The 20,497-nt window shown below is 54.8% G+C and overlaps 1 long non-coding RNA gene across 1 annotated transcript; it reads left to right on the top strand.

Annotated features, from left to right (window-relative positions):
- Window positions 1-14,776: 14,776 nt before the first annotated feature.
- On the top strand, window positions 14,777-19,731 carry LOC140634697 (uncharacterized). Its single transcript, XR_012032085.1, has 3 exons — window positions 14,777-15,153; window positions 15,697-15,931; window positions 19,505-19,731. It is a non-coding gene; the product is annotated as an uncharacterized lncRNA (long non-coding RNA).
- Window positions 19,732-20,497: the final 766 nt, after the last annotated feature.

Raw genomic sequence — 20,497 nt, 5'->3', positions numbered from 1 at the left:
CCCACAGTGCCCTTGGAGGAGAGCCCTCCCGCCTCTCCATTTCCTGCTGGCTTTGCTACCAGGTTCCCAGGAGCCCCCTCCTGCCTCTCCATTTCCTACTGTCCCCTCAGAAACAGGCCTGACCTGGGGACAGGCAGCCCCGAGGGTAGAAACTCCCTCCCTCAGCCAGCTCCCCTCTGCCTTTCCCCACAGGAGCCTGAAGCTCTCATCCAGGGAGGAGACGTCAGGGTGAATCAGAACATCCTCCCCCACAGGGGCCCTGGGTCTTCACCCACCAGAGAGAAAGGACATGAAACCCTGGAGTGAATGATCCCTGTGAGGCCATCAGATAGGATGGGACTGGTGGGCAGAGGCCTGCAGGCTGGGGGCCCTGGGAGGTCACACAGCGGCTGCCCCTTGTCCCCACTGACTGCACCCTCCACAGCCTGTGGCACACTTCAAGAGACCCGGGTCAGGAGCTCCCAGGCCTCCAGCATTCCTGACCCTCCTGCCCTTCTGGCCGCTCCTCCTCGGGTTCCCCATCCTGACTCTGTCCATTCCTGGGCCTGGCTCCTGGGCCCCTTCCTGTCTACACTCACCTTCCCTTGAACCCCAGACTCAACCCTGCAATTGCCTGCTCAACAGGCCCACGTGGAGGCCCAGGGGTCTCCAGCCTGCCCTCAGCCCTGATCCCACTCTGCTCCTCCCCCAGAACTCCCCCTCTCAGGAGTGCACCAGCACCCTCCACGGAGCCCAGGCCCAGGTCCTGGGGACACCTCGGACCTCTCCTCCCTGCAAACCCCACCTCTGACCCACCAGCAAGTCCCGTGGGCTCCAATGTAGCTCACGAAGGACGAGGAGTTCCCAGCACCTCCAGCGGGTCTCCATTCTACTCAGAGCACCAGGAGCACCTCTTGCTAACTGTCCAGGGCCCTGAAGCCAGGAGGTGCCAGAGCCGCATCCAAGCCCAGTGGTTCAGCTCCAGAACCCCCACTTCTAAGTCTAGGCCAAGCCCCCCGCAGCCCTGTGCCGGGTCCTCTCCCAGGCCCACCCTGGCCACGCGGCCCTGCAGGGTGTCCTCCGCACACAGCCCTGTGGCCTCCCCGCCGGCCTCACGTCCCGCCCCTGCGCCCCTCAGATGCTCTGCTCATCCCCATCCCACCTAGATAGGACCCAGCGCTCTCGGGGCTCAGGCCTTCCCCTATGCCTCTCCCTGCTCACCCATCACGCCCTCCAGCCCAGCCTGCGGCCGCTCATCCAGCAGCCAGGCTCCCAGCTCCGCACCGTGGCTCCCGGCACCTCTGCCTGCAGCGTCCTTCCTGGACCTACACGGTTCCCGCTCACACCTGCTCAGCCTCTGCCACTGGCCCCCTGCCCAGGGAGACCCACCTAGAACAGCAGCTCCCCTGCCTGACGCTGCTTCTCTTGGGTCACCCACTGGCCACCACCTAACCTTATACATCTACTTGGTCCCTAGTTTATTTCCAGTGTCTCCCCCTAAATACAAGTACCCGGGGCTGGGAATTAATTTTGTTCACCTGTGGGCCCAGCACTGAGTACCATAGTGAGCACTCCACAAACAGGCTGTGGAGGTGGGATCGCCAGAGGGGAAAGCCGGGATTCCAGAGGGAGACCACCTATCTGGCCTCAAGTCCCAGCTCTGCCCCTTACAGGCTTCGGGATCTTGCAGATCTCAGCAAGAAGTACTCTACTTTTTCATCCATAAAATGAGATAACTATAGTATTATAGGATGAACTAGTGGTAATATCTTCACATCCTAGAATGGTGTCTAGCCTATAAGAAATGCTAAATGGTTGAGCTATTTATAAAATATAGATTATAAATACTGTTGATTTATCCAAAAACCTGCCATTTATATGTTAGTTGGAGGGAGGAAAGTGTAGGAGAGTCATGGGAGGAGGAAGATCCTCATCTTTCACACTGGAAAATATGTGGTGTCTGAAATTTGATCTGAAAATAGTAATATAAGAACAGTATTTTTAAAAAGGAACGTTTTTTAGGAACACGGATGTAAATGCCGTAAGAAATAGTTAAGAGCTAGTAGTAATTGAGTCGCAGAGGAGTTTGGATGACAGAAAGGGCAGGACATCATTTTACTTCTTTTCATAAAGTACACAGTGAGAATGAAAAAAAAAAGACACAAAAGTTTCTTCAGATGTGCAGCATCTGACATCATCTTGGTGGCAAGTATATCACTTAAGTGTCCACTAATTTCACACTAGTGGAAAAGGGAACTGTTTTCCAGAAACAGGGAACAGTGGGAGCCAAGGTACAGAGGTAGGCATAGGCACCAGGTGCTTGAGCTCATTAAGGAAGTTCTCCCCAAGCCTGGAGACACATCTGCTACTGGGGATTGGGTCTGGGGCTGGGGTGCTGTAAGAGATCGGGGTCCTGACAGGAATCCAGAGCACCTGCACCTCCAGGAATTGGTGACAATTGGAAACAGCAGTATGAACAATGACAGCCTGGTGGGGAAGGAGAACACAGCTGTCTAATCCTCACAGAGATGCCTGAGGCTCAGCATTAGCTCACACTGGGCTCCAGACAACTAGCCAGTGTTCTTGGACAAGCCAAGCACTCATTTCAGGACAATCATTTTTCCTCCTGAAGCTCCTTGGCTTGTCCTTTCTGAAGCTATGCCTTTGCCCTGATTGTGAGACATGGTCTGCACTGGAGCTAGCTGCTCTGCCTCCCATATGTGGAGAAAAGAGATATGAATCCATTGGCTGTAAACTAGGTCGTTCCAAATTGCTCTTGAAAGGTATATATGGTATTTGTGTAAGTGGAATAGAGTCTGGTCTTTACTCTGTGTCCTAAGAAGCAGGGGAAGACCAGGCTCACCTGTGCAGATGAGTGTTAGCTGCCCAAATGGCGTTCCTCTACAAAATTCATTTTCTTCATTATTTTACTTGACTCCAAAAGTGACTGAGCCCCAACACCAACTCGTGATAATAAACGCACGGTGAACTATTAATAGTTTAACCAAGTTTATCACCTTGATAAAGATCATCCCCAGAAACACCACTGTTAACAGCATACTTAGTGATGAGAGACGGGAAGTGCTCCTTCGGAGAATAGGAACAAGGCAGGATGACCCCCATCACCACCCTTTTCAGTGTTGGAATGGAAGTCTCAGCTAATATGTAAGACTAGACAATTAAATAAGAAGCATACAGACTGGAAGGAAGAATTAAAACAATCTTTATGCTCAGATGACATGATTTTCTACTTAGAAAATCCAAGAAAAACAGACAAAAAAGAGGAAGAAGAGTAAGGAGGAGAAGGATGGGGAAGAGAAGAAAGAGGATAAGAGGGAGAAGGAGTCTTAGATCTGATGAGTGATGATAGCAAGTTTGCAGGACACATGAGGTCACTGCACAAATTCATCTGCTCACACAGTAGCAATGAAGAAAAGGAATTGGAATCTGAATACACAGTACTGTTTACACTGACACCCCAAAAATGAACTATATAAGTAGAAATCTATCAAAACACACACAAGACTTCATGAGGAAAACTACATAACCAGAGAAGAACTAAATATATGCAGAGATAGTCCACGTTCGTGGATAACAAGACTCAATATTGTCCAGATATCAATTCTTCTCAACTTGATCCAGAGATTCAGGGCAATCGCAATCTGAATCCCAGCAAGTTATTTTGTAGATATGGAGAAAGTGATTCTAAAGTTTGTATGGTGAGAAAAGGCCCAGCATGGCCCACACCATATTGCAGAAGAACGAAGGTGGGCAACTGACACCACTGAATGGCAAGACCTATTAAAAACCTACAGTAATCCAGACAGTATGGTCTCAGTGAAAGAAGAGCCAATAGAAGGATGGACAGAATGGGAGTCCAGACATAGACCCACATGGAGACAGTCAACTGATCTTTGACAAAGGAGCAAAGGCAACACCATGGAAGAAAGACCATCTCTCCAACAAATGGTGATGGAATAACCTGACATCTATGTGGGAAAAAAAAGAAAAAAGAACCAAGACACAGACCTTACACCCTTCACAAAAATTAAGTCAGTGAATCGATACCCTCCATATAAAATTGAGAATTATGGAACTCTCACAAGACACAGCGCAGAAATCCAGGTTTCCTTGGGTTCAGTGATGATATTTCAGAAAAGGCACCAAAGGCATAATTGATGAAAGATAAGATGAGCTGGACTTCAGTAAAATGAATCACGTGCTCTATAAAAGACAATATCACAAGAAGAAAAGACCAGCCACAGACTGGGAGAAAATATCTGCAAAAGAGTTATCTGTTAAAGAACTGTTATAAAAAATAATAATAAAAAAATAAAAAATAATAAAGAACTGTTATTTACCATACACAAAGAACTCTGAAGACTCAACAAGAAGAAAAGAAAAACCCAATTAAAAAATAGGCCAAAGGGGGTCAGCCCAGATAGCTCAGCCCAGGGTGTGATCCTGGAGATCCAGGATTGAGCCCAGCCTGCCTCTCTCTCTGCCTGTGTCTCTGCCTCTCTCTGTGTGTGTCTCTCATGAATAAATAAAATCTTAAAAAAAAAAAAAAAGCCAAAGGCATTCACGGACACTTCACCAAAGAAAAAACTCATATGGGAACTAAGTATGTGCAGAGATGCTCTCAACCATGTCTTCAGGGAAAAGCGAATTAAAGCAATGAGAAACCATCACACAACTATTAGACCAAAATCTGGACCACTGACAACACCCAAAGCCGACGAGGAGATGCTGCAACAGAAGTTCTCTGTCTCAGCTGCTGGGAATACAAAATGGAGCATCCACTTTGGGAGTTTAGGGATTTCTTACAAAACTAAACATATTCCTGCCATTCGAACCAGCAAGCTCACTCTTTAGTAATAACACAAGGGACTGACACCTCGTTCGTACTAAAACCTACATGCAGATGTTTTTAGCAAGTTCATCCAAAATGGCCAAAGTCTAGACGTAACCAAGAAGTCCTGCACGAGATGAATAAATCAATAAATGGGTCCATCCAGACGGTGGACTATCACTCAGCACTAGAAGGAAACGAGCTATCAAGCCACGAAAAGACAGGCAGGAAACCGAAATGCATATTACTACATGAAGAAGCCGATCTGAAAAGAATACATACAGTATGATGCGAACTAACACGACCTTCTGGAAAAGGTAACATTATGGAGATAGTAAAATCCTCCGTGTTTGCCAGGGCTTGGGGGAGGGATCACGAACAGGTGGACCGCAGGATGTGAGGGCCGAGAAAATATTCTGTATGGTTCTAGCATGGTAGATGCATGTCCTTGTATGTTTGTCCAAGCTCATAGATGAAACACCCCACGAGTGATGCCACAGTAAACTATGGGCTCTGAGTGTGGTGACGTGGATATCATTAGCTGGGACAAATGCCCCCCTCTGCTGGCGGATGTTCAGAAGGGGGAAGGCTGCGCATGTGCGCGGGCACAAGGCATGTGGGAGATCCTGTGCCTTCTGCTGGTGCTGCTGAGAAGCCACAACTGCTCCTAGAAAGTAAAGTCTGCTTCTTAAAGGGAGGCACTGAGCACTGGGACAGATCTATGCAGCAGAGAAGGGGACATTGTGGACAGTGACGAAAGCACACCCTGATCGACTCTGCACACAGCAAACTCTGGTTCCTCCGTAGTAGAGTCTAGATTGTTCCTGTGAACACGCCTGTCCATCTAATGGTTTTGCAAAACTGAGCTCAGAGAGCACATAGGTTTGCAGGTTCTCCCCGGGATCAGCGGATGTCGCACGTGCTCATCTGGGGACAGATCCAGGTTTCCTCCTCGCTCTTAACACTGATCTCCCTTCCTTCTTTAACCAGTTTCTGCCAATGGTCACTTGGACTGTTTCTCACCTCAAAACATGCTGCACCGAACTTAGGCGTGTGTGTATGACTGTTTGCTTTGGAGTTTTCCAGAAGGATGAATTGCAGGGGCACAGGGTATGTCCATGACGAATTTTCAGGGGTACTGTCCCGTTTTCCCCAACTCGAATGACCTGAAGCTCCCCAGCAGTGTGAGAGAGCGCCCGCCCCTGACCCTTCACAACCCTCCCTATGACTGACTATTTAACCTTGACCAGTCTATGTGACACTCATTAGTGGTCCTCATTTCCCTGCCTTCCTTATTAGCAAATTGAAAAATTCTCTGACAGGTGATGTGGCCACAGGTGTCTCTTCTCTGCCGCTTCCTGGTCTCCCCAGACGTATCCATTGGGTTGTTGGTCTTTTGCTCACGTTTGTCGGAGCTCCCGCTGCTGGGTGGCCGTGAGCTCTCGGCCTCCTCTATGTGCACGAATCCGGTGCTGCAACATGTCCCTTTCCTGTGTCCCCTCGCCAGTCCCCCATCCCGGCCTCGCAGGGCTCACAAGCCTGGGAGTTCAGGGCAGGATCCGGGGTAAGGATTGCGGGAAGGACGTCCGTCCGGGAGGAGGGCGTCTCAGGCTGAAGCCTCCCTGGCCCAGGTCACCGGTGGTGCTCAGCTGTGCAGGAGGAAGAGCGGGAGGGAAGCCGTGATTGTGCGGAACGCCCCGCTCTGAGGGAAGGTGGTGAGGGCGTGTGTGCAGGTGAGGCAGGGGGTTTGCAGGTCCACAGGGAGAGGGGTGCGTGGCAGCTTCCAGAAGAGGTGCTCTGTAGCCTGGAATATGAGGCTCTGACCACACAGCTCCTGGGGGCCTCAGAGGCTGCGCAGCGGACGCTAGAGTCGGGCCTGCCCCGCACGCAGGCGCCCCTGAGTGCAGTCGCCACCCAGGCCAGGCCCAGGCATCCCAGCCTGCCGCCCGAAGGGTGCGATGGCCTGGACGGGAGGACGCGCTCTCGGGAGGAAGCCGGAACTTTATGGAGAACTGGGAGTTGTCCCGAACACCGGACTGGGGGAACACGGGGACACGGCAGGCAGGAGGAGGCCGGGCCCCAGTGACCCCACAGTCTAAAGAAACTGTGGCGAGTCCTTCCGAACCCCGGACACCGGATTGGAGGATGGGAACCTCTCCCAGGCAGAGAGGTGGCTCGGCCTGTGTGGCTTCTTCCCCTCAAATAAAGATGCCTCGGCCTATGAGCTGTGCTCCCCAAGAAGCACCCCCAGCTGCAGTTCAGCTCCTGCCTTGGCACTCTGGGGACCCTGGGATTCCAGCTCCAACTGTGGCTCTGGTCTGCTTAGTTTCTAGAAGGCGGTCCCTCCAGGTGACCCTTAGGGAGTTGGAAGAGTTGTGCCCTGGGGCTTCCAGGGACGCTCTGCAGTCCTGGCATCTCCCCCAGCAGCTGTCTGCTGGCCTCAGGCCTAAGGAAGGGGCTTGACTCTCGTGACTTGGAACATGTCAGCAGCCTGCGGAGACTGGGTAAATTTGGAAAACTTTGGGAATTCCATCTCCACAGTCTTGGAGGCCCCATCGACATCAGGAGAGTGCGGGAGCATCCCGGGAGGGCTGTTTCAAGGATAACTTCCCCAGGTTCTGGAGAAGATGCTGAACAGTACCCCTGCACTGCACCCCAACCCAGATTCCAGAAAAAGGTCAAGGAACTCTGACATGAAGCAGCGTATGGCAGCCAATGTCAGGAGCCTCTTCAAAGGAACCCAACTCTTACCTGGGGAAGAACCACCTGTCACCATGGACCTTACCCTTGACCATCTGCCCCCGGCGCTGCCTGTTGCCCATCAGTGTGTCATTACTGCTTTGAGTCCTTACCCCCATTTCTAAGGGAAAGGTCTCGTTCTCATGGGTCTCTTTCCTGCATTGTTTGGCAAATGAGAGCGTTTCTCTAAGAAGGTGTTCTTGAGCTCTCCTCAGATCCTCCAGAAGGTCTATGGCCCCAAATAAGGTGTAGATCCCTAGCCAGGCAGCCAGGAGCCCCCAAGGTCACTCGCAGCTCAGATCCTGCAACTTGCTATGGACATGGCCCCACAGGGGTCATAGGTGTGGGAGACAGAAGACACCCCACAGGGTGTCATAGTCCAGCAGGGGGCATGCAGAGGACAGGCACAGTTCAAGGGCCAGACATCATTAAGGAGGGAGAGGTCAGGGAAACGCTCTGGGCATCTGAGGACAAGTGAGGGCTGGAGTGAGACCTTCAACCAGGATAGGAAGAGTGGGGGGAACAAAGCCACTGGCCTGGAGGCGGGGGCGGGGGTAATGAAAGGGGGGAGGCAGCTGGAGCAGAGACCAGGAGAGAGTCAAGGGCAAGCTTGGGAAGGAGGCTGTGGGCCAGCAGCTGCCTCTGGAGCTCACGGTAGAGGTGTGCAGGCTCCCACTCCACGGGAACCCTCGGGCACAGGTCCCCCACCACCACCCACATCTCTGAGATCAGGACCCTCGTTTGCATTGATGTTACCTAGTGGTACAGACAGTCCTGAGGCAGCAGGTCATCCACGCGGTGTAGCTGTGATAAAACACAGCGGCCCCTGGGAACTGGGAGCACATGGGACGGGCTCCCCTGGAGCAGGGGGCTGCGGACACGGGGGGAAGGAGGCTCTGTGCTGGAAACACTTGCCCCCACTTTCAATCATGTAACATGAGCTTCATCGTCAGGAGCTCCTGCCAGAGGGAACAGGGCACGTTATTTTCTCAGTGACAATGATTTTTTAAAATTAAGTTTGCCAGCTTCAGACTCCTTTTTTTGAAGTAGGCCCTACGTCAGTGTGGGCTCGAACCCACCTCCCAGATCTAGAATCACCCCCTCTTCTGACGGAGCCAGCCAGGCCCCTGGACCCCCTCTATAAATTAGGTATGACTTGTGAGGACATAAAGCAGGCACCGATTCCTCTGGATTTGCATTTAATCCTGCGAACAGCTTGATGAGGTCAGTCCCGTCAGCGACCACACTGGAGTCAGCAGAAGGAGGCACAGAGAGGCTGGGTGACTTGCCCAGGGTCACAGAGCCCTGAGGGGAGGTCAGGAGGGGTCACAGCGGTGAGCGCTCATGTGGGGACCAGGCAGGGGGGGATTCTTCAGAGTCCCCAGGTCATGGTCCCTCCTCCCAGAGTGTCTCCACCTGCCTGACCTGGTGACCGCCCACTCCTCAGAACAGAAAGCCAGCCCAGAGAGCTGAATCTGCAGGGAGGGACAGGGTGACAGGCAGCTCACTGGGGACTGCGCTGTGCTGCTGACTTGGGCAGTGTTCTCGGTACCTCAAGGACTGCTCAAGGCCCAGGGTCCAGAATTCGCTCAGGGCCACATGTGTCCCCGAATGCCTGCCACCCCAGGAAAGCCTGTCCCACCCCACTCCCCAGGTGCTCTGTCCACTGGTCTCTAGGTCAGTGTCAAGGACTGAGGGGGCTCCTCTGGATGTTTCAACCCAGACACCTGCATCCAGATCTTGGTCTCAGACTTAGGAATCTCAAGGGTTCCCCCATTCCCAATGGTACCCCAGCCCACTCCCAGCCCCAAACATCCGGGACCCAGCCCATTACAGGTAGGCCGCCAGACCCCGCCCTAACTGTGAGCCAGTACCCCTCCTACATCAGAACCTCCACCTGGATGGCTCCCCTGGGCTCCTACCCTCCAGGTGGGCTCCTCATCCTGAGCTCCTGACTGCACCTTTATGTCTGTACCGCCGCCCCCTGTCCACCTGTGACCCCTCCCAGTCACCCTGGCGCTCCCCACCCGGGGCCGCCCCTGGTGGTGTAGGAGCCAAGGGAGAGGCTCCGTGGCCCCGCCCTCCGGGCAGCCCCTGAGCCCCCACAGGCCTCCCTGAGCACCTCCCAGCCACCGGACCCCACCCCACTCCCGCCCTGAGCACCGGGCACCACCGCCACCTGGCGGCCGCCGACCCAACTGCCATGGAGACGTCCTGCCAAGAAACCTCCCAGCTCAGTCAGCTCACCTGCAGGCACAGGGCAGGAGCGCCTACTGTGTGCACGCGGGGCGGGGGGAGCAGAGGCAGGAAGCAAAGTCTTTGTCCTGGAGGGACCCACAGGCTCGCACATCCCTTCAGGGGAGGGCGTAGAGCCTCCATCCAGAGGCTCCTGGGCATTTGCTTTCATCCAGGGAAGAGCAGCACAGGTGGACTCGGATCTCAGCAGGAAGGTGGCTCCAGGGGTGAGGGGCTGGATGCACAGGGACACCAGGAGGGACGGAGCTGCAGGCATGGGAGGACATGTGGCTCAGGCCCTGTGGCTGGGTCTCTGCTCCTGACTGAGGCCCAGGCAGCTGTGACCAGAGGAGGCTGCTCCAGGGGCGGGGGGATTCCTGCTCCGGAGTCTGCATGAGCACTTCCAAGGGTGTCAGCAGCTGCCCTGCAAGGGCCCTGAGTTCACTGCAAATGAGAAAACAGGCTCCTTATACATGAATGTTCCCCAGGAGTGACAGCCTGGTAGGAGGCATGGGGGAGGGAGGGAGCCCGAGGACTCCTTGCTGGGTCCAGGCCTCTCCTCACAGGCCTCCAGGGGGTCAGGGAGGTGGGAACCTCACATGGGGGAGGGGAGCCAGCAGGACAGAGGAGAGACAGCCCAGTCCCTCGAGGTCCCCGTCCAGCTCCCTGATTCAGGGCCAAAGCATGGCCCCCCTAAGCATGGGGATTGCGGGTCACAGGGCCCAGCCCCAAGAGGATGGACTCTGAGGACAGGTGTCTGAACACCTGGGTGACAGCATGACTCAGCAGCTGCCAGGTCCTGGTCTGTCATCCTGAGAACAAGTCCAGAGGGTAGAGGGGAGCCCCAGGAAAGCCCACAGGAGGGAGACAGAGCCAGGCCATGCTGACCCAGGTTCAGGCCAGGAGAACACGGCCCCTGGGAGCCAGGAATGTGGGCAGATCCAGGTCAGAGGCCCCGTGAGCATCATGAACACGCACACCAGCAGCAGGATCATGACCTCCCTCCTCCCAGACTGTGGGTCTCTAACCTCCTGGGGGTGAAGTCAGGGGCCTCCCCAGGAAATCCAGGCTCCTGAGCCCAAGGACAGACTTTCCATCCTGTGTCCTCAGGCTCCACACGGGCCTCCAGGCAGTGGGTGCTGATGCCCATGTGCTGATGTGAGGCCGATTCTGCTTCCAAAAGCTTTGGGGTGGAATTGGGACAATCCTCCTCTGGACACTCAGCTAGATGTGGGAATCTCACTGCACCCGGAACACCCTGGGATTCCTCCACAGGCATCACCAGAGATGAAGGGCCTCAAGCTCTGCCCAGACTTACCCTGTCAGGTGTTCTAGACTCCAGGCCTGGCTCAGGGGTCCTGCCTGCTGGGCTCTGCTCCTCGGCCTCCCCGTGTCCAGCTCCCAGATGTCCTGCCAGAGAAGGCCTCCTGCTCCTGCCACCCCTGCCCTAACCCAGTGAGCACCAGCTTCCCTCCTGCCCAACATGCCCAGTTCTGGAACCCACTGCAGGCTGGAAGGGACCTTCGGTCCTGGGAACCGGGCTCAGAGTTCAGCTTCATCTTCTAAGTAGGCATTTCCCAGATTGGGGGGTGATTCAGATGCTAAGTTAGCAGGAGCTCCATAGGGCCTTTTGCTGAAAAACAAAAGAAGGAAAATGAATCCCCTGGTCATACAAGCTGTGAAAAGCAGAGTATAGCATTAAAGTGATGGTCCCCCTAGAGTATGGACTGTGAATATCTCAGAAGGGATCTTTTCTGTAGCATTTCCATGTTTATCTGATCTTTGCCCCCACCCCCTATATTGAGGAGCTTCTCTCACAGCAGATGCTCCATGGATCCCACTGAGAATCACTGATGCAGGGAAATCAGGTGCCAGTGTGGACTCGGTGAGTGACAGCAGCCGACCTGGGCTGGGTTCTCCCCAGGAGCCCTTGATCCCTTCTCCCTCTCCCCACAGGGCAGTTCATGGGCCACAGGCTCCTTTCCTGAATCCCTATGTGGTCACAGCTGCACAACTATATCCATGCAGTAAGTGTGAGCTGTTTAGGTGGACCCTTCAGCCTCTAACCCAGATCCTCCCTGATGGTAGATGCATTCCTCCCACAAACAGGCCACGAGCTCCTCCTATGTGCCAGCCCTACTGTGTGCAGGCCTACTATGAGCTCCTACTTTGTACCAGCCCCTGCTCCCGGCGCTTACATACATGCACCAATGCACCCAGCAAACTCCCCCTGTATTAGGAGGGGAAAGGCAGTGCACGGTAACCACAGTAAGTGAGGTGAGCAGGGCTCTGGATGAGAGGGTGGGGGGTCAGGACCTGGGAGTGTGTTTCCAGGTTACACCTGGAGGTCAGGACAGGCTTCATCAGGAAGTAGACTTCTAGAATGGACTGGAAAGAGGTAAGGAGTAGCCCTGGGCATCTGGAGTATTCACTTTCCAGGCACAGGTGACAACCCCTGTCATGGCCTTCAGGTGGTACCCTGCCTGGCTTGTTCCAGGAGCAAGGGGTCCTGTGGCTGGTGCAAATGTGAGCCCAGGAAAGACAGGTAGGAGACTGAGGTCAGAGAGGTAACAGGGAGCCAGTTCAGGTCCATCCTGACCTAGATCCCAGGATGCCAGAGCCAGAAGGGCCTCAGCCTCTGTCCCATAACTTGCTGGACAGGTGAGAAAAACCAGGGGACAGGTGTGTGTGATATGCCCTGAGACCTCGGAACGTAAGCAGGATCCTGAACAGCCTCTCTCAGGCCTGACTGTGGCCGCAGCAGAGCTGTCCCGGGCGGGCCCGGGGCGGGGCCGGGCCGTGCTGTCCTCCCTCCAAGTGTCCAGGAAACACCTGCTCCCTGAGGTGCAGGAAGGCGGGGCTGGGACCCCTGGCTGCGGGCGGCTGCCGCTGCTGCTCCGTCCACCAGGGGGCGCTGCCGGCACAGCCTCCCCCGCAGGCCCGGCCCCTGCCCGGGGCTGTGGCTCCGGGGAGCCCCGGACCCCGCGCCCTGCCTGCAGCCCCGCCCGTGGGCGCGGCCCCTCCCAGCCTCGCTGCCGGGTCCCGGGGTGTCTCTGTGGCCTGGGCCCCGGGAAGAGCCCCGAGGGCGGCCAGCCTGGGTTGCAGGGTCTGCAGGGAGGCGGGAGGAAGGCCCCGAGGGCGGCCTGGGCAGGTGCAGTGCGCAGTCACCGTGTCTGCCTCCCTCCCTGGGGCTGGCCCCTGCCTGTCCCTCTGTGTTTGCTGCTCCGGGTCCCCGGGGGCTCATTTGGAAGCGCGAACTGGGCAGGGAGGTGGGGTGAGGGCAGAGCACAAGCAGGGAGGAGAGGGGGTGACTGGCCGCCCTCCCCCCACCAGAGCCACTGGGAAAGGAGACCATGCCCCACCCCACCCCCAGGGTTTGTCCCTCTCCAACAGCAACGGCCCAGGGAGGGGAAACTGAGGCAGCAGAGCTCAGGCCGGCTACCAGTCAGTCACCCTCCTTTCCTGCCCCTCATCCCGGGGTGTCTCAGGATGGGACCCGATGCAGAATGCCCTCCTACCCGCTCTGCTCTAGGGACACATGGGGGTTCTCAGGAGGGTGGAGGGTGGGGCTGCCACACACCCCTTATCAGCTCCCTGGGCCCTGGCCACACCCGCCTGGCACCCGGAGCCTGATGGGAGGGCAGAGGCAGCCCACAGAGCCCCCACCCCCTACTGGTCAGCCGAGGGCAGGGTCAGGGGGGCGGGGTCAGCATGAGGTCTCTCCCGCCAGAGCCCCTGCACCTCATGTTAGCTGCTGCCCTACACCCGACCTTGCTCCCTGGCCTCTGAGGCCTCACCCCCAGACCTGAGAGTAGAGGTCCGTGGGAGTCCCCTGCTGACCAGGGAAACAGGTCCTGGCCTGAACTTTGGTCTGGCTGAGTCCCCGGCCTGAGGCCAAGAATCAGGTTTCCCTGTCCATGCAGACTTCCTGCTGGTGTGGGCTGGGGAAATCCCAGAAGCAGAACTGCCCCGGCCCCCCAGGACTCACAGGCCACCTGGTCAGGGCAGGGAGCTGCTGTCTGCCCCTGAGGGCAGAGCAGAGGAGTTTGGGGCAGAGGATGGGGCTGAGGTGCACCAGGGAGGTGGAGGTGCAAGGCTGGAGAGGACCCTGGGAGATACACGGGGACAGGCGAGGGCCAGCAGCCCAGGAGGGAGAGAGGTGGCCTTCTCCAGGCCTTCACTTCACGGACACCAGGTGGACATGGCTCTCGGTCGGCTCAGGGGAGAGGGTCAGAGCTGGGGCGGGTGGGAGCCCAGAGATGGTGCTGCTTGCCCCAGAGGAAGAGATGGGAGGAAGGGATCGTGATGGGCTAAGGGGAAGGCGCAGACAGCTGGCAAGCTGGCGTCCCCCCGCCCCCCCCACCCCCCACTGGGAGGTGACCAACCCTCCTCCCCAACAGTCTGCCAGGTGGAGAGTCGGGGAAGGGAGGATGGAGGCAGTGGGAGCGCGGGGTGTCCTCCAGGCAGAAAGCAAAGCCCCCGCAAGGAGAGAAGGCAGCTGAGCTGGAAGGGTGCATTACAATGGTTATTCTCGTCCTGTTTCCCTGGAGATCTTGTTCTGGGCCCCCTCAGGACAGCTGTGATGGTCCCTTCCCCCCAACTCCTGCAGTTGGGCTAGGGGATCATGCCCAGCACCCCAGCCACAGGCAGGAAGCCTCATCTTTCCTCAAAGATGATCACCCCCTGATTCCCTCCTCCTCCTTTGCAGCCCACTGTCCCCTCCTGGCCAAAGCTGAGCATCCTCCTCCCCTTCCTCCTCCTCCTCCTGCGCCTCTTTCTCCAGGAAGGACTCCTAGACTGACCCTCCCCACCTCCCGGCCAGAGCTCCTCATCCTCACAGTGACCAGACTCCCTTTCCTTTTCTGGGCGTTGACAGGTGACTGTACACGTGTTCTAAGCACTGTGGTTTCCTGGGTGTGTCTCAGGCCTCTCCTGTAGGGGCAGTTCCAGGGCAGGGTCCTTGAGGCCAAGTCACCAGCCAGTCCTCAGGCTCGGGGTAGGGAGCCATCAGCGGGTTTTCACAGCCCAGAATCCTAAGTGAATGGCCCTTGTCTCTCCATCACCACCTGCCTCAACCTGACCTTTGTGTCTCCCCGCCCCCCACTTTCCTCTCCACCCAACCGGTCAGCTTCTCCCACCTTACTGTTCTGTGCCAACAGCCCTGCCCTCCTCCTCCCCGCCCAGACCCAGGTCCCAGGAGTGGAGTCGTCTCTGACTCTCCTCTGACACTGGGATACAGGTTCACACGAAGCCCTGTCCTGCTCCGGGGCTGCAACCCCAGGCACCTTCATTTCAGGTGACAGCACCTTCTGGAAGCTGGTTGAAGTCGGGCACTGCTTCCCCCACGGGTAAGTAAGACACAGGCAGTTGCCCTGGAGGGAGGCACCGCGGGGCAGGTCCCACCGCACCAGGTAAGATCCTGGAAGCACAGAGCTGTGCATCAGACTGCTGCGTGTCCACCTGGGGCCCCAGGAAGGCAGACTGGACTGATTGTATTTTCTCTTCATGGAAGAGATGAAGCTCTGACTCAAGGTGGTGACTGCCCGGGGGGCCAGGGACTGGTCACTCAACCTCTGAGACTTCTATCCATGACAGTGTGGGAATGACAAAAGCCCTTGCAGGGCGTGTGTAAAGGGTTTGCCACCCCAACACCTGACATTTCCTGGTCGCCAGGAACCAGCCCATCCTCGGTGTTTGTGGGCCGTGTGTCCTTTCACCCTCGCTCCCCTGCCAAGCCGGGGGCACCATCATCTCTAGGTACAGATGAAGAGACTGAGGCTCGAAGCTTTAGTGGACTGGAGACAGGATGTGATGCAGGCAACCTTCTGATGCTACTCTGCCAAGCACCTGGGTGAAAATAACTGTCCTGACAGTCAACCTTTTGTTTTTAGCTCTACCCTGTGCCAGGCTCTATGTTGACTGTTCGATCCTCAGTGATGTGGTTTGAAGTTTGGATCCACACACCAATGGGCAAGAAAGAATCCTGAATATGTTTTCGGGGGCAAAATGGTGTTTTTATTAAAGCTCAGGACAAGACCCATGGGCAGAAAGAGCCACTCTGGGACCACAGATGTTGGAACCGGGGGAGGTGGAGACAAAGGAAGTTCGCAAAAGGACTTTCATATGGTAAAGACCCACAGGATCCTAGAGGCCTGGCTATTATCAAGCTAACGTTGTTTTTCCCTCCAGAAAGGCATTAACTTTGAGGTGGGGAGTTCCTGGAGGAGCATCCTATTCTGCTCGCCTGAGTATTTGCCAATGGGCTGCAGGTTATAAGGACATTTAATTTCATCTACATTTCTTTTGCCTCTGTTCTCCACATCACTTAGAACAACCTTAAACAGCAGAGATCACCATCTCTGGAGAAAATCAAGACTTGCCCAGGTGATGTGATGCCGCACCTGCCCAGGTGAAGCTCACGCACCTGGCTCTCTGCAGTCACCTGCGCCCTGTCTCCCACACGGCACCCTCCCAGCACCCATTCTCCCTTGGCTCAGCCTGTCTGTTCACCTGCCAGGCTCACGCAGTCATCAGGCCTGTTCTCCCTTCCCGCCCTCTTCCCATACCACCTGGGACCAGCCCACTCCACTTCTCTGATTTTTTTCAAGGCCCAGCACAGCTCTGTCACCAGAGCTGCCCGGGGTTCTCTCCAGGCAGCACCAGCAAGTCACATTTGTGGCGTATATTCTGGCACTTAATCGTATTTAATTGACAGTGTAATTATGCATCATTTGGCATTGTCTTCTAATTATTTAATGTTTAGGAATCTTTTATCCTCAATCAGAGTGCAAAACTTCCTGGAGCCCAGGAGCGTTGACTTTCTATTGAGCAGAGTGCTAGGCACACAGGGGTGCCTTAAGTGGACAGACTTACAGAGCACTAGAGTGGCAGAAATTCCCAGATTGCTTACCATTTTCATACCTTCTGTATGGACATGGCCCACACAGCATGGTACCCTGGCTGCACACAGCCTGAACTTATGGGGTGAGGGGCAGCTTCCTCCCACGTCCTTTGAGGATGGGTCACCCGAAGGACAGATTTACCCGGGCTCCCAACTGGCAGCGACAATTCCCTGTCCTTCCTCCATCCCCCAAGGAGGGTGCTGAGCGATTTCCCTGAGCAGAGGAGAGGAGTACTGGCTAAATGCAGGTCTGAACTTCCTATGTCTCAGAGGGACAGGGACTGTGGCATTGGGTCCTGCACTTACAGGGAAGTAAGTGCTTGCCATCCATGTCTTGAACTTCTTAATATTTCTTTAAAAAAAAAAAAGGTTTCATTTATTTATTCATGAGAGACAGGGAGGTAGAGACATTAGCAAAGAGAGGAGCAGGCTCCCCACAAGGAGCCTGATGTGGGACTCGATCCGGGACCTGGGATCAGGCCCTGAGCTGAAGGCAGACGCCCAACTGCTGAACCACCCAGGTGTCCCGAACATCTTAATATTTCTTTTTTTTTTTTTAAGATTTTATTTATTTATTCATGAGAGACCCAGAGAGAGAGAGAAGCAGAGACACAGGCAGAGGGAGAAGCAGGCTCCGTGCAGGGAGCCCGATGTGGGACTCCATCCTGGGTCTCCAGGATTGCACCCTGGGCCAAAGGTGGCGCTAAACCGCTGAGCCACCCGGGCTGCCCTCCTTAATATTTCTTGAACAAGGCCCCCACATTTTCATTTCTCACTGGGCCCCACAAATTATGCACCCTGCATGCAATCCCTTCCACCATGACATCAGGAACCGGAGCCCATGCAGATAAAAGCAGACCCAGCCTGGGGCTCGGCAGCCTGAACTCTTTCTCCTCCCCAACACCCTGAAGGACCAGGGCTCCATGGGGCCAGGTGCCAAGCCTCTGTCACCCTGCTCCCAATGCTCTCACATTTCACTCTCCTAGGATAAAGTGCAGATTCCCCTTGGTCACATGAGAAATGCACAGGGAGGTTCCACTGTGCCCTGCACACCGCAAGCAGAATCAGAGAACATGTATTAGCTGTGCTGCTGTGACTACCTCAGAGGCCTGAGAGATGCACAGGGAAGCTGGAAATGTGTATGGAACAGAAAGAGTGAAAGGTTTGGCCTTGGGATGGGACACCTGGTCCAGACCTCCCTCCATTTCTTTGATGGCACCCCTCCTGCTTCCTCTGCCAGGGCCTGTGCTCTATCTCTGGCAATTTTCTTATCAGGCCTCAAACATGAGCTTGCTTGTCTCTGCTTCTGAAACTTTGCACAAAACGTTTGCTCCTAGATATTCTTTCTCACTCCTCCTTCCCAATCCAGGCCTATCACCTCCTCCAAGAGGCCTTCTATGACTAGCACCTCTCTCTCTCTCCCTTTCCCTCTCCCCTCCATTCCAGGAGCAGCCCTATGGCTCAGACCTGCTTACTCATGGCTTCCTGCCTTCCCCCACCCACTTGGAGGAAGCAGATGCCACATCCCCACCTAGAATGTAAACCGTTGAGGACTGAATCCTGACCCTTTGAAATTCTCCCCACTGCATCAGAATGCCTCTTGCTAAGCTATGAGCTCCACACAAGCCCACTGCTCCAGGCCTGCTTTCACCTTTGTCAAAGGCAGCAAACGAATGCCTACCCCTTCTTACCTTCTTAGAGTGATGGAAGGTAACCACTCAGAACAGAAGGCCGCACCCAGGGTGTCAGGGTCCCGGAGAATTGCAAGATAAATTATTCTTTAAACGTGCTCCTGGGCAGCCCTTGTAGCTCAGCGGTTTAGTGGCACCTTCAGCCCAGGGTGTGATCCTGGAGACCCAGGATTGAGTCCCGCGTTGGGCTTCCTGCATGGAGCCTGCTTCTCCCTCTGCCTGTGTCTCTGCCCCTCTCTGTGTCTCTTGTGAATAAATAAATAAAGTCTTTTTAAAAAATAAAAAATAAAAAAAAATAAACGTGCTCCTGTGCTCAGCCATAAGAGTCCTTTAAAGGAAACATCATAGGTACAGTAGAAAAATCCCCCCAGAAAAAAGCCCCAGAGAGCCAGGATCCCAAGTCCAGCTCCACCACCATCATGCTGGATGACCTGAGCAAGGGATTCCGGGATTCAGCCCTCTGGGATTTGGGGTTCTGAGTGCCACAGGGTAGTGCCTGCCAATTCCAGGCTATGTATATGGCTAACCCTCCGAGGGCAGAGTTTGTACTTGTCCACTTACAATTTAAGGAAAACAGAACTGGCTGAGTTCTGGAAAATGTCTGGTGATCCTGCTTCTAGTTCTTTCTACTCAGAAGACTTCTGCCCTCTTCTAATACTCAGTAGGAGGAGAAGGGAGGGTCTCCCTCTCCAGAATATTTCCTGAATTCTTCCATCTACACAAGAGATCATTTGACTAGTAGAGCCCACCCTTGTGGACCTGAGATGGGTCGGTCTGTGAGCTTTGTCAGGTGAATGAGCTCCCGTCCTGAGTCAGCTACAGTGATGAGGTTGACTATGTGTGTGTGTGTGTGTGTTTAAGATTTTACTTATTTATTCATGAGAGACACAAAGAGAGAGGCAGAGACACAGAAGGAGAAGCAGGCTCCATGCAGGGGGCCTGACATGGGACTCGATCCCAGGTCTCCAGGATCACACCCTGGGCTGAAGGCGGCGCTGAACTGCTGAGCCACCTGGGCTGCCTAGGTTGACTGTATTCTGTATTCGAATCATTACCTCTAGGAATATTTTTTTAAGATTTTTTTTTAATTTTATTTATTCATGATAGACATAGAGAGGCAGAGACACAGGCAGAGGGAGAAGCAGGCTTCATGCCAGGAGCCCGACACGGGACTCAATCCCGAGACTCCAGGATCGCGCCCTGGGCCAAAGGCAGGCGCCAAACCACTGAGCCACCCAGGGATCCCCCACCTCTAGGAATATTTTGATGGAGACATCATGGGAAGCCCTTCTGATTCCTGAAATTCCTTGTTCCCATTCAAAACATTGCAAATAAACCTCATTTTGTCCTTATCTGTTCTGTTTTCTATTGCTGTAAACCAGCCCAACATTTAAGACAAAAATGTCTGGCCTAAAACAAGAGCTATTTTATTATATCTCATGATTTTGTGGGTCAGGAGTTTGGACAGGACACAGCGGGGCCATTCTTTTGCAACCCATTGCTCAGACTGGAGTTACCCGGCAATCTCAGGTGATGGCTCAGCCTGGCCTGGCAGTCCAAGATGACTTTTCTCATGTGTGGCATCTTGCCTGGGATGGTGCAAAGGCTGGGTGCCTTCTCCTGCCCATGCAGTCTGGGGTCTTTGTATGTGCTTTTTCTGGGAAGAGGTGGCTCCAGGCTACAGAAGAAAACCATGGGAGCTGGAGGTCCTCTTGAAGGCTAAACCAGGACTCACTCCAAGTCACTTCTGCTGTCCTTTATTGGTCACAGAAGTCAAAGCCAGCCAAGATTCAGGCGAAGGGAAATAGATCCCATCTCTGCAGGAGGTGTATCAGAGAATCTTTGGCCAACTTTAACCTGGTGCACAAGGTAAACAGATGAGGACCCCGTAGGAGCAATGTTGGGGAGGAGACCTGGGACCAACACGGCCACAGAAAGCTCCTTGATATGAAAGTTAAAGCTTCAGACTTGGCTGCGGCCCCCAAACAGCACAGCCTCCCAGGTGTCACCCTACTTCTCTGCACCCCACATGTAACCTTCCCAGATCACAGGAGTTACCATCACTGGATCATTCAAAATCCAGCCTGTGGTCTAGAACCT

Source organism: Canis lupus, chromosome 6, assembly GCF_048164855.1.
Source record: "Canis lupus baileyi chromosome 6, mCanLup2.hap1, whole genome shotgun sequence".
Taxonomy (NCBI): Eukaryota; Metazoa; Chordata; class Mammalia; order Carnivora; family Canidae; genus Canis; species Canis lupus.
This window is presented reverse-complemented; position numbering and strand designations above follow the sequence as displayed.